This window comes from Pelmatolapia mariae, linkage group LG13 (genome assembly GCF_036321145.2).
Source record: "Pelmatolapia mariae isolate MD_Pm_ZW linkage group LG13, Pm_UMD_F_2, whole genome shotgun sequence".
Taxonomy (NCBI): domain Eukaryota; kingdom Metazoa; phylum Chordata; class Actinopteri; order Cichliformes; family Cichlidae; genus Pelmatolapia; species Pelmatolapia mariae.
In genome coordinates, this window is record NC_086238.1 from 10,867,337 (window position 1) to 10,879,746 (window position 12,410).

General features: G+C 39.4%; 1 protein-coding gene across 4 annotated transcripts in view; it reads right to left on the reverse strand.

Moving 5' to 3' along the window:
* The window catches only part of marchf8 (membrane-associated ring finger (C3HC4) 8), a 90,348-nt gene that overhangs the window by 64,173 nt on the left and 13,765 nt on the right, over nt 1–12,410 (reverse strand). The gene's annotated exons all lie outside the window — the stretch shown is intronic.

The following is a 12,410-nucleotide window of genomic DNA, read 5'->3' on the forward strand; positions in this document are numbered from 1 at the left end:
GTCCTGCTGAGGGCATATGTTGAAGGCAAGATTTAGGAAAATCAGCAAAGTCATTACAATAAAAACACAGAGATCACGATTGAAAAGAGTGAGTCTCTAAAAGTGCATTTCCTCTTTACTTTTGTTTATTTTATATCTTTCAAAATTTACTTTTTTTGTTTTAATGTTCTATAAAGTCTTGTTTTTACTCTGATTTTAGGTAACTAAAATGTTTTTCCCACATCTAGCTTTAGCCTTTTGTTTAGTCAACTGTAAGACTCTTGGTTGTAGGCACCAATCAACCCACGGGTTGCAAGCAGATAAAAGGCCCGTGTGGAGACCCTATCATTAGCTGAGACTTGAGAAAACCAAAAATACTAAGTGCTGATGATGTGTTGATCATAAAATTTAGACTTGGGTTTTGTTTTGTAGATTTATGCTGCATTTATGTGCAAAACTGAGTATGTGTAAGTGTATTCTCAGTGATTATTACAAGGCATCTGTGTATTTTATAGACATCTATGTTGCTGTATTTGGTGTTTCATTATCAGCTTCATTTTGGTAAACCAACAAAAGTTTGTAAACAGACTTATTTTACTAGTTTACAATTTTAAATCAGAACAAAACGAAAGCATTCCCCATAATCACCTCTGCCCTTCTGACCCGGAGTACAGTGTTAAAGGACCTTCAGACTTTCCTCAAATCTCAAAAGCACAGTCAGCTGCGACTTTCCAAAAGAGATCCGTCTCTGAACAGCACGAGCACTGAGTGAGATATATTACCACAGGGGTGATTTCCAAAGTGTAAACCATATCACTGCGGGGGCGTGCATGAATTCACTTTTGTTTTTCCAGAAACCTGGATTCAGACTTTCTGCAGCAGTGACTGGTGGCGAGTCGGTTTCTCTTTCAATCTGATTGAGTCAGAGTCATGAAAGCAGCAGCGGCAGCAGCAGCGTGGGACTGTCCTGTGGAGTTACACAAGAGGTTTTACACATGGGTCGTATTAACTTCAGTTAATGCAGCCATCTGTACTCCCGCTGACAGCAATTAAGCTGTAGTTCCTTCTCACCACTAGGCTGTATATGCGACTGTGTGTGTATTTGCACGCAGCCCAGCCTGCCAAACAAACTCTCAAGCTCCACAGTATGAAAATGACTGGATTAAGACACCAAAAAGCAAGCGGGACAGATGGGAGGTCAGTAAAATGGCAGTAATTAGAAACCAGTGTTGACGGCAGGAGGGGGAAAAGCGGGGGGGTTGGTGGCGGCACTCATTCAGGGCTTCGGACTGAGAACGCCATACAGTTTCACTGAGGAGACGATCAGACCCATCGCAGCCAGAGCTGTCACTTCAGCTCATCACCGCACTGTATCTGATAAGTACTCAACAAGATGGAGAGGTGATTACGCACCATCAGAAGACGCATCAGCTTCTTGTGCAACAGCTGGCAGTCTCAGCTTGATGTCAGCAGACAGTGTGGGGGAGGGGGGTGTAATAAAGAGGCAGCAGAAAGCACCTCAGCACCCAAAAACGAACAAAAAAAACTAGTCTTAAGTGAACGAACAAACAAACTGCAGGCTTGTCTCAGACCCAGTGGGAGAATCGGGGATGCAGTAGAGAGTGCAGAAGTATCACAAACCAGGATGAACACCTTAATCCACAATCGGTCCAAAGTGTGGTCACTCTTTGCCTTAAGACTGTTATAACATCATAGATAAATATCACACAGCATTGATACGGCAATAAAGTGTGCATCAGGTCTGCTTTCCTCTTGCTATAACACAGCATTTTGATTATAACATGCAGGCAGTAATGGTTAATACACTAAATTACCAGAAAATAGCAATGCACACTAATTCAACATGCAGAGAATACATGCATATTCATTGCTTCTTCGCCCCTCTTATGTAGGCGATATATATCGAAGATGATCATCTTGCACCATATTTAGAATCTCAGAATCACTGATGCCGTCATTACTGTGGGAAACGTGCTGCGACAGTATTGTGAGATACTCCTTCTTTCTCCACAGGTAATCACTTGTGTAATTGTTTATCCTTGCAGATGCTCTAGAAAAAATACATAAATACACTGATTTTTATAAGCAGTGGCACTCAAAACAATAACTGTATCAGTGGAAACCTCCTTTCGTTCCTAATGATCAGTGCAACTGTTTGCAAATTATGTACATTACTAAACGCTTAAATAATACAGCCTTAAATTTATTTACAGCTTCATAATGGTGCATAATAAACTGTTTATTTTTAACATTTCTGTGGGGTTAAATATACATTTTGACCCGTCTGTTTTTGAAATCAGTGAAGTAACAACAAATGCAGATATTTCACCAAAGGCACAAAGAGGCTCTGAGCAATTAGGCGATTACACTCTCATGATTATTAGGACCTGAACCCAGCTGAATACTTATCTAGCCCTTTGAGGTCCACATCAAGAAAATGGGAATGGAAAACTTTTTTTGTTTGTATTTATTGACTTGGGTGAGTAATAACCACAATCAATTTTTTTTTCCAATAGACCCTGTAGTTTTTAAAATATTGATCTCTACCAAATGGTTGAGATGTCACTTCATGGTAAAAGTATGAAATGCAAATACAAGTGCAGTAGATAATACAGTCGAAAAAAATCAAATAAAGGGCCAAATTATAATTGAATATTATAAATTTTTTAAAATGATCACTGGCATGCTACTAGAAATAAACTGTATCCAATGCCCTGAATAGTTTTTGTTATTATTTCTAGTAGCATGCCAGTGATCATTTTAATCTGCAAATGTGAAAAATGTGCAACAGCACAAAATACTCACATTCAGGCCACTTCTGATTGAATGCTACTGTGCAAAATCATTTTTGTTTAAAAAAATAAAATAAATAAAAACAGTGCAAATCAAGCACATCTGCTTGTGGTTTTGGTCATTGGGGTCTTAGGGTGTAGCATTTATTCTGCGGTCTTGGAGAGCTGAATCATGGTTGTCCAACTCTAGATGCTGGCTTGTTAACTTGGTTCAGACACAGCCAAGCAGAAACCTTTTGAGAGCCATCGGTTTCTGGTCCAGTAGGTCACAGTCCCTCTTGTAGACCAGGTATTCAAGTCAAGGATGTATCCGAACAGTAGAATATGCCATCTCCTTTATATTTATTTACTTGTAACTTATAACTTGTCTTATACAGGTGTAATAGCAAATCAGAAAGTTTAATTCCTCCCATATGCTAATTATATACAGGGATGAGTGATGGGCATGGAATGGTGATCTTTGCATTGGACTCTTTGCTCCGCCGTTTGACCGATGAAAGAGGCATAAGCCCACAGGCATTGTTTAGGTTGACACATTTGGTGTCAAACCATTTTATTGAAATCAGACCTTCATCAGACCTGTAATCACAGGCTCCATGGCCCTTCTTCATCAGGGGAGCTCCACCAGTGCAGTTTGGTCATACAGTATCAATGCACCTTACACCCAAGGAGGTGCGCAAGTTCTGGCCCAAGCTGAAACTTGTGAAGAGCTGAGGTTCTTTTATGGGGTTGCATAGTGGTTTTTACAACTTTGGCCCCTTAGAGGAAGCTTCTGTTCCTTTTCACTGAGGGGAGCATTGAAGAATGTAGATCCCCTTGATAGAGCAGCAAGTCGTGAATGATGTCAGATGAACTTGCTTGGCAGAACAATTTAAAGCCCCACTCATCTGGTTTGTTGGCAATATACTGGTGGAGAGTGCCAGCCCTGTTGGCTTCATATGAAACCATGACCTCAAACACACTGAAGGTGGATGGTATCATGAGTATCATGCCACAGGACCATGTGATTTTTAGCCATATAATTATTTAGCATCCATATAGTACTTGTTCAACATGAAATTATAATTTTGACAACTTAGTAATATTAATTTACCAGTTACTGTAATTTGATTAAAAGGTAATCAACTGTGATATTTGTGATTTCCACGTGTTATTCTTGATTTTTACAATATTTACTAATATTAACTCAGAAAGTTACAAAAATGACTTACTGAGGAAATTATTTCAGCATATTCTTGCTGTGCTAACACTTAATGTGATTTATCAACAGCAATGGATAAACAAAATGGGTCTAGTGGTCTGATTTTATGGCAAATAATCAATTTTAATAACATTTAGGTTATGTTAGCATTAGCACCATAAAGGGACAAATCAACCGTTTGGTTGACCACTTTTAAAAAAATTATTAAACATTTAATTTCACTTTTTTAATGCTGTCACGTGACATACATCTGTTTAGTAAGTCCTCTAACACTATCATATATCAAAAAATTATATCTTCCTACCTTAGTTTAATCAAAAACACTCAAAATATGTTGGATGGTTTTTTGTTTTTGACTTCCTGGTTGGGAGAGGGATAAGAAGAGCCAACCGTTTACATTCACAGTGCCTTCTGGTGGATTTTTTTGGGCATTACGGATGTAAGCCAATTGGTAGAAAAGACTCAATAAGGTAGGTCTATTTCAGTGAAAGCCTCAGTTAGATATAGGGCCTGAAAATATGCTCTATCAATTGGTTGAGCAGAACGCTAAAGGGCTAGTCTGGGTTTGCTTTAGACAGCAGCCCGCCCACTCTCACCATCATCAATACACAACAGCAGAGTTTCAAAAACTTTGAGAAACTATGCCAAGGAGCGCTGAAGCTCTTCTGTAAGTTTGTCCCAGTTTTTCCTTTTATGTAACATCCATCTCTACACAACCCTGCAGAGGTTGCTCATTGTGGTGCGTTTATACAGTAGCAAGGTCAACTCAATACCACAACGGCGGAGGGGGGGGGGAGTGGGGTGCAGAGAAGAAACGGTGCCATACAAAGATGTACATCTTTGTCTCGAACTGCTGATTCACATACCACTGAAAATAAAAGAGTCTGTTTTGTTGTGAAACACAAAAGCGCAGCAGAGTCTCGAAGGAAAGAAGAAGAAAACAAAACAACGCGCATTTATATTCGACAATTCAGTGCACCATTTACCAAGCTATTGCAGAAAGCCGTGTGTCCTTAACCATATTTAGATGTCAGGGTGGTTTTTCGGCCGCCGAGTCTACGTGGACGTAATTTCTTCAACTGATGGCATTTTTTACAGAGCTGCTACGCTACCGCAGTTGTTAAATGTTAAAGGTTTTATTAACCAAACTTCAGCTCTTGAGTCCTTTCCCTTCCTTCACCATCATTCTTGATTACATTAAAAAGACAACGGACTCGGATGCAAAAACAGTAAATAATTTATTCCCTAGTGTGAGCGAAGAATGAAAGGTCACTTTGATGGGCACAAAGCCCTCAGAGTCATATTGCACCTGTGTGCATGAGGCTAATGAGTTGCAGTAAATGAGTGTGGGTCAGGGACCGAGTAAAGCCCGTAGGGAATTATCACAGGGAAGAATCATTAAAGCTCACGCTGTAGCTCATCCACGAAGGTTTGCCTTAATTAAAAAAAAAGCCATTTTGTGAACTATGATGTGAAGTAAACAAGAAGGAGGAATGAGATAAATCAGGATGGTCCGTGTCACTCGCTCAAATGTTTCCGAGGCGCAGTCCGATGACCCAACACCAATGTCCACCGCTGTCTCCACAACACATAGTGCTGCTGCACCAGCGAGCTCATTACTATACATCCCAAAAATAACAACTGCAGTAAGCCCAACAGCACTCTTCGCTTTTAATTGGCATTGTGTTTCAAACCTAAGGTCTTTGTTGGACAGCGAGGTTGCACTAATGGGGCGAGAGATGTGTTGGAAAGACAGCTGGGAAAACACGTTTGCGATATAACAATGCCTAAACATTCAGTTCAGAGCTCTAAGTGTGAATATTTTTAGGATTAATAAAGCTAAACTAATTCTGTCAATCAAGCTGTCATAAAGTCCTTTGGATGTGATGTCACATCATGCCATTTCCTGTTGTGTGTGTGTGTAGGTGTGTGTGTGTGTGTGTGTGTGTGTGTGTCCTCCAGGCTGGCTACTAGTCAAAGAGTTCACTGTAACACCATTAAAATGCTAGCAACTTTCCAACCAATCTCAGACCTCCTATGGTTTCAATTCAAAGTTAACCTGTTGCTATGGCAGCAGCCTCAAGGGTCAGCTTAATCTCTAAGGGGGACAATAGTTTCTTATAATGCACTTCTAAATGGTTACATAACGTCAGCAAAAAAAAATTCAAAACACATTTCAGTGTGAGGGCAGTTTTTAAGCAAACACCAGCCATTCATAAAACCAATATGTAGGAAATACAGAGTGATTTAAATTTGATTTTAGAAGGCTTTAATCCTGCAGCCTAACCAGACAGAAGGGATTCGTGAGTTTCACATGGCTGCTGGTAGGTAGAATAACAGTAGCAGTGCCTGTACTGAATCCAGGCATGCTTACAAAAGTATGGGACAAATCTGACTACTGTATGGACATATGCTGTGTGCCCTTGTGCAACATGGTACAAAACAATAAAATAAAAATACTGCATCGATGACAAATGAAATTATTCCGATGTCAGTGGCTGATGCTGATCTGTTGAGCAAAAGAAGACTTTAAATAGTTCCTTTAATTTATTTATTTATTTTCTTTCACTGGGAAAATTTGGAAAAACTAGAAAAAACATCTCACACCTTCTTTAAGGCCTGTATTCAAATTTTCAAAATCTAGCCTGTGATGAAAGAATTGAGGCATAGTGCCATACACAGAGTGTAAAAGTCCAAGTAGGGTGGTTTAATAACAGAAGACCTCAAATCCTCTGTGAAAGCTCGGTGCATTAAAACTGAACCTGATGAGCATCTGACTGAGAAACTGAGAGGCACTGTGACGACTAGTGAATCATCACGTCCTACTTTGTAGTGTATCTAACAATGCCTGATTGTGACCATATTTTACAAAACAATAATCCTATTTTACTGAGACTTACTCTAAAACACTATTGCTGCTGTCACATATCAAAGGAGCAGTTGGGTCATTTTCTGGCTAATTTCCTGTGCCAATTATTTGAACCAAGCCAAAATATGCCTGTATACAAGATACAACAACTGCCCTTCTTAGAAGATTCTTGTAAATCATCTCAATTTCACTGTTCTTCAGGTTACCTTTATTTGGCAATAGCTTTATTGCGATGTCTGATGTGTTTGGTTTCTTTTTTTGTACCTGTTCATTTGAAGGACCAAAGTGTTTTGGGGTCATTGTGGTGTTACGGGCAAGCAATCTTTAGCGTGTCTGTTTTAGAGGAACTTTATTTTCCATGTAATCACTTTTATTCTTAATATTCTTTCAGACTATGAAGGAAAACAAAACAAACTTCAAACAAAGTTCACTCTTAAATTTCAGAGGGAATTTAAAAAGAGTAAAATTCAGGATATTCTGTTTTTGCATGTGTCAAAATACATCTTGATATTTCCGAGATGGCAAAACTGCTGCCCCTGGTAGATAAGACTCCTGGCCACAGGGGATCCACCCAGAGACAAGGCCATCAAAATATTAGCTCCTATTACCCAATGAAGTCTATTTATTTGAAAAACAACTCAGCCCTTCTCACCATCTCTGGCCCTCTCTGCTCCTGAGCCAGGTAAATCACAGTCCTGTCTGCTCTCCGTTCTGCTCAGATGAGCTCTGCTCTTACTCCGTTTGCCAAGGGGCTCCTCTGTGTCCCTGCTGTCAGATCAGACCCGAGATATGGTCGAGAGCGCGTTCTTCAGTTCTGATGTGCAACCAGGCAGAAAAACTCAGCTGTGTATCAATCAATCCAAACATCACTGTAGTATAGCTATAGTCTATATTTAAAGAGGTGTCTTCCCAAAGGATTAGTGGGTTAGGGCAGATACCAACAGAGCATATCAGATAGATACAGAGTCTGAAAGATGTTGGACGTGGAGGAATTTCAGCCATATGTTGCATCCTAATGAAGAGACTGTTCTGCATTTTAATGAGTGATAATATTTAAAATGCTCAAATGTGACTGTAGTAGCCACAGTAAGCTCCCAACTGTATGGTGTGTCTCATTAAGATACACCATACAGCTCTCAGAAATTTTTTTTTGTCTCATAGAAATGTATTCAGTGTTCATTTGGCAGGTACAGTACGACGCTTGGAAATGCAATTTCTCCCTCTGGGGGACGTGCGACTGTCACTGAATTCTTTTACGAGAGAAAAGGAAAAAAAGGGAAAGGCTACAAATATGGTTGCATGTTGTACTGGTGGCTCCACTAAAAGATACAAGTCAGGGGAGAGAAGGCGGGTACAATTTTACCATGGCGCAGATGCTATAGCTGTGTTGGCAGCGACAACTAGACTTGATGCCCTGCCAGAAATCAGACACTCTCCAGTCTCCGCTCAGATTAACAGAGCATCAGTTAGACCTGATGGACTCTTCTGATAAAGCCTCGTACACTTGCACAAATAGGCACTGCTGTTTTTCATAGCTTTGAATAAAATGTTAAACAAATTTAGCTGTCAAACTTAAACTGTTGGATAATTTAACAGCCACAGACAGCACACACACACACACACACAAAACACAAACACACAAGGATGTGCCGCACCGAGCTCCAAGACTGCTGATTACTTTTTCATAAAGTACTGGGAATAAATTACCATAATGTTTTTAGCCTATTGTCATTTCAGCTGTAGCTGCATCATTTGCACAACCGTGGCTTATATTTCACTCTCTTTTCTGACTACCAAATTGCTATTTATCCTAAAAGCAAGATTAATAATATAGATGTTTTTGATTAAAGTTCATTGTATCCCTAATGTCTGTTAGCTGTCCCGTTTTATTATATGCAAATGAGTCCCAGTTTGGAGGTGATTAATTGTGTAGAAGGAGGAACGAGCTCTTTTGACATCTGGGATAAGCAGGCATGTTGACTAGAAAAATGCATGAGTTAGTGCCTTCCTTGTTTAATGCATCTATAAACACAAAAAAACTTCACCCACATTTACTAAAATGACCTTGACTCTCTTCTTCTGACGGGAAGGCGTGACTCATGCGATGCCAGAGCAGAAAGACCGAGGAAAACAAAAATTACGACATAAATAGAAGCGTGCATACTCATAAAGACACCTTGTGAAACTCCCCCTCAGCTTAACGATTAAATGCAGGACAGAGGATGTGTTAATTCACAGTATACATTTTTTTTCTCTCACCACCGTTACCAGAATAGATGCAGTGCTCTCTGCCCTGAATACACAGAAGTGGGCCAATCAAAGATCAGTTAAATCTTAATTTAGATTTTTTTTTTTAATGGAAATTCTGTTTCAAGTGAAACTGGGATGAAATGACTCATCCTGCTGCAAAATTCAAAATGTTAAAAAAAAAATCATCCGCAATTCATATTTTTACATAAAAATCTTATTTTATACACCGATGATAATTATAGTAGTCTTCAGTTACCCCTCATTTCTCTAGATTTCTAGGGAAATGGGAAATGCGGTGGTGTATTTACAGGTAAATAACTTACATTGAGATAAAATATATGACTCCAGAGAGCTTGAAAGTCAGTATTTTACATGACCTTCAAACATAGCTGTCTTGTAATTTCTTCAAGTAGTCTTCTGAATTAATTCTCCAGGCTTCTTAAAGAACATTCAAATCTCTTTTTTGGAAGTTTGCTGCTTTTTGTTTATTTTCTGCTAAATTGATGCTGAGACTGGCTCTGGGGAGGCCGATCCAAGACTGACAGTGTCCCATTTTGTGTTTTTTTCCATCCAGGTATGCTTTTATTGTATTAGCAGTGCATTTGGGATCATTGTCATGCTGAAAAAGGAAACCATTGGCAATCAGATGATTCCCAGATAGTATTTCATGGTGGATCAAAATCTAATTTTTAGAATTCCACCAAACCAGAGATACCTGTTGTGCCCCTTTTCCTGAACTCCTCTGTACATATTGATGATGATTTCAACCAAAGTCTCAAATTTGGATTCGCCACTCCACAAGATCCATTTTTAGCTAAGCTCTTGTGTAATTCCACATACCTCAGCTTATTTCTCCCAGTTTCCTGTGTTTGTTTGTTTTGTTCCTGTTTCTTAAGGACATGACTTTCAAGCACATTTTTTCTCCAGTAGTTTAATGACACACTGCACACCGTGGTGAAATCCTTGTTGCTGCAAAAATACTATTTTATGCCTGTTAAACTGTGCTATCTGACATTTTTTCATAGGTTCAGCTAAACTAATGTGTAAATGTGTTTTTGTGACAGACTGCTAGAAACAACACTATTTAAAGTTGGTTCTTTCCAATTATGTGTAGATACAACACTGACTCGTCCCTTGGGTTGGGTGCCCTTTTCATGCCTGAATGATTTATTTAAAAAAAAACAAAACAAAACAACTTTTCCCTGAAAATGTTTTCTCTGCAAATGGGCTAAAAATGAATAAAAAAGCAGCCAATGTCCAAAGAAAACCTTTGAAAGCCGGGAAAGCTATTGCTCAAGACCACTTTACACAATTACAAGAAAGTGTGGCTCCTCGGAAGCAAAATATGAAGAAATTAGTTACTCAATACTTAGCTAATTTCCACAGAACCCCGTATTTTTTCTATTGCGCATTTCTTGTATAGCTACTTGCGCCGCCTGTTGTGTTATTAACTTTTATGTCATTGAAAAGGTCATTCAGGGCGGAGCACGGCACCTCATGGTTTACACTTATCCCAGTATGAAAAATCCGGAATTAGGTGACGCTTCTTCGTGTCTTAACTTCTGAAAAGCACATTTGTTTTTCCCCAGGACTACACAGAGAACCTCTTGGGATCTAGCATTGCTTTCAAAGACTCAGACTAACGTTTAATGAGCTGCGGCAGCTCGTTAGGTGTCAGGCATTTTGAGGACTTGGAGGATGGTTCCTCCCACTCCTTCAGAGCAATTGTTCACAGCAACTTCCTGAGGTGTTGGTGTCACAATGAGTCTGCCGGGCAACCAGCAGAAATTTCTGGGATTTTTCTTTTTTTTTTTAATGTCACGCTAATATTTGTTCCTTATGCTTTGATCCTTGTACAAGTTTAAAAAAGAGAAGACACTGCATAGCATAATAATTAGTATGACGGGCTGACAGGTGACAGGATTCTTTCTTTTTTTTTTTTGGTTTGTTTGTTTTATTATTTACACAGACAGACAGGCTAGCTATTTCTAGCACTAACCACTGAGAGCTGTTTCAATCTCTTTACCCAAGTCTTGACATGAAAGCGAGCAGGCCTCTGTCACTGTGGCATTTGGACCCCAACTGAAAAAGTCATTCACTGGAAAGCGGCATCTTAAAGTGCTTATTCTGTTCTGTTTAAAAATGTACTTCTCTGTCTGTAAGTAGCGCAACAAAAATAAGCAACTAAATTCAGAACGAAAATATGAAGAAATCTCTCGTCCCATCTTTTTCTAAACATTGTGCAACAACCACAATATTCAGATAGAAGGGATACATTTTTATGCAGCTCTGACATTGCCAGGAGCAGATTATCAGTTTCAGCCTGCAGTTAATAAATGTTTACTCCCACAACTACCTTGACCAGAGGCCAAACTGAAATTTCGGTGATCGTCTATTGTTCTAAAACCTCAGGCTAACCCTCAAAGCTGAAGTGTTTATGCCTTCTCATCCAACAAGAGGTGATTTATGTTTTGTAAAAGGTTTCGCTTGGAAGTGATCTGAAAGGGTTCAGTTTCAGTTTTCAGATAAATAACAGGGATACTGACAGAGGGCTATGCAGCAGTATCGCTGTTTTTAATGCAGCAATTTTCTTCTTTATGGAGACTTCATAAACTGCTGTGACGAGGCACCAAAAAAACTAAATGCCAGTAAGTAAAGAGGAAACATGGCTGACTCAAAGGGAACTTGATAAGAGTTTTGACAAGAAGCTGTTCAATTTTTTGGTGGGTGTGTGATGTGATAAGGGGGAAGAAAAGTTACCAGCCTGTTTATCGTACAAATGGAATGAATAATGATTTCGCTGGAAAAGCAGACTTAAATATCTGTGGGGTAAACGCAGGGAGAAAAGCACAATCATCAAAAATCTACTGTATGGAGATGGGAACTGAAATTGTCAAGATAGGCAAACAGCCACACTCCACAAAACACCAGACTCGAGTATGCAGCTTCTGTAATCTCTCTGCAACAGTAAATACTATGAAGGGAAAGGAGAACATAGAATAGAGGAAGCAAGAGCCATCTCTGCTGTGTGCAGGCAGATTTGAATATTACCCTCACACAAGATATATTTTAAAAACGCAGTTTCTTGTCAGCACATGCCCAATTTACAGTCGTATCAAACCCCGTCTGCAGGTGTAGTCAGAGTTCAGTGACTTATTAGCACAACTGCACACAGGTACAGCTACAGATACAAACTCAAAACCACAAGTACAGATTCCCATTTGCATTTTGGGAACATAGCCAAAGGCGATACCCAGATATTGAGTTATAGTTAGCGGACAGGTGCAGCTTCTAGGTG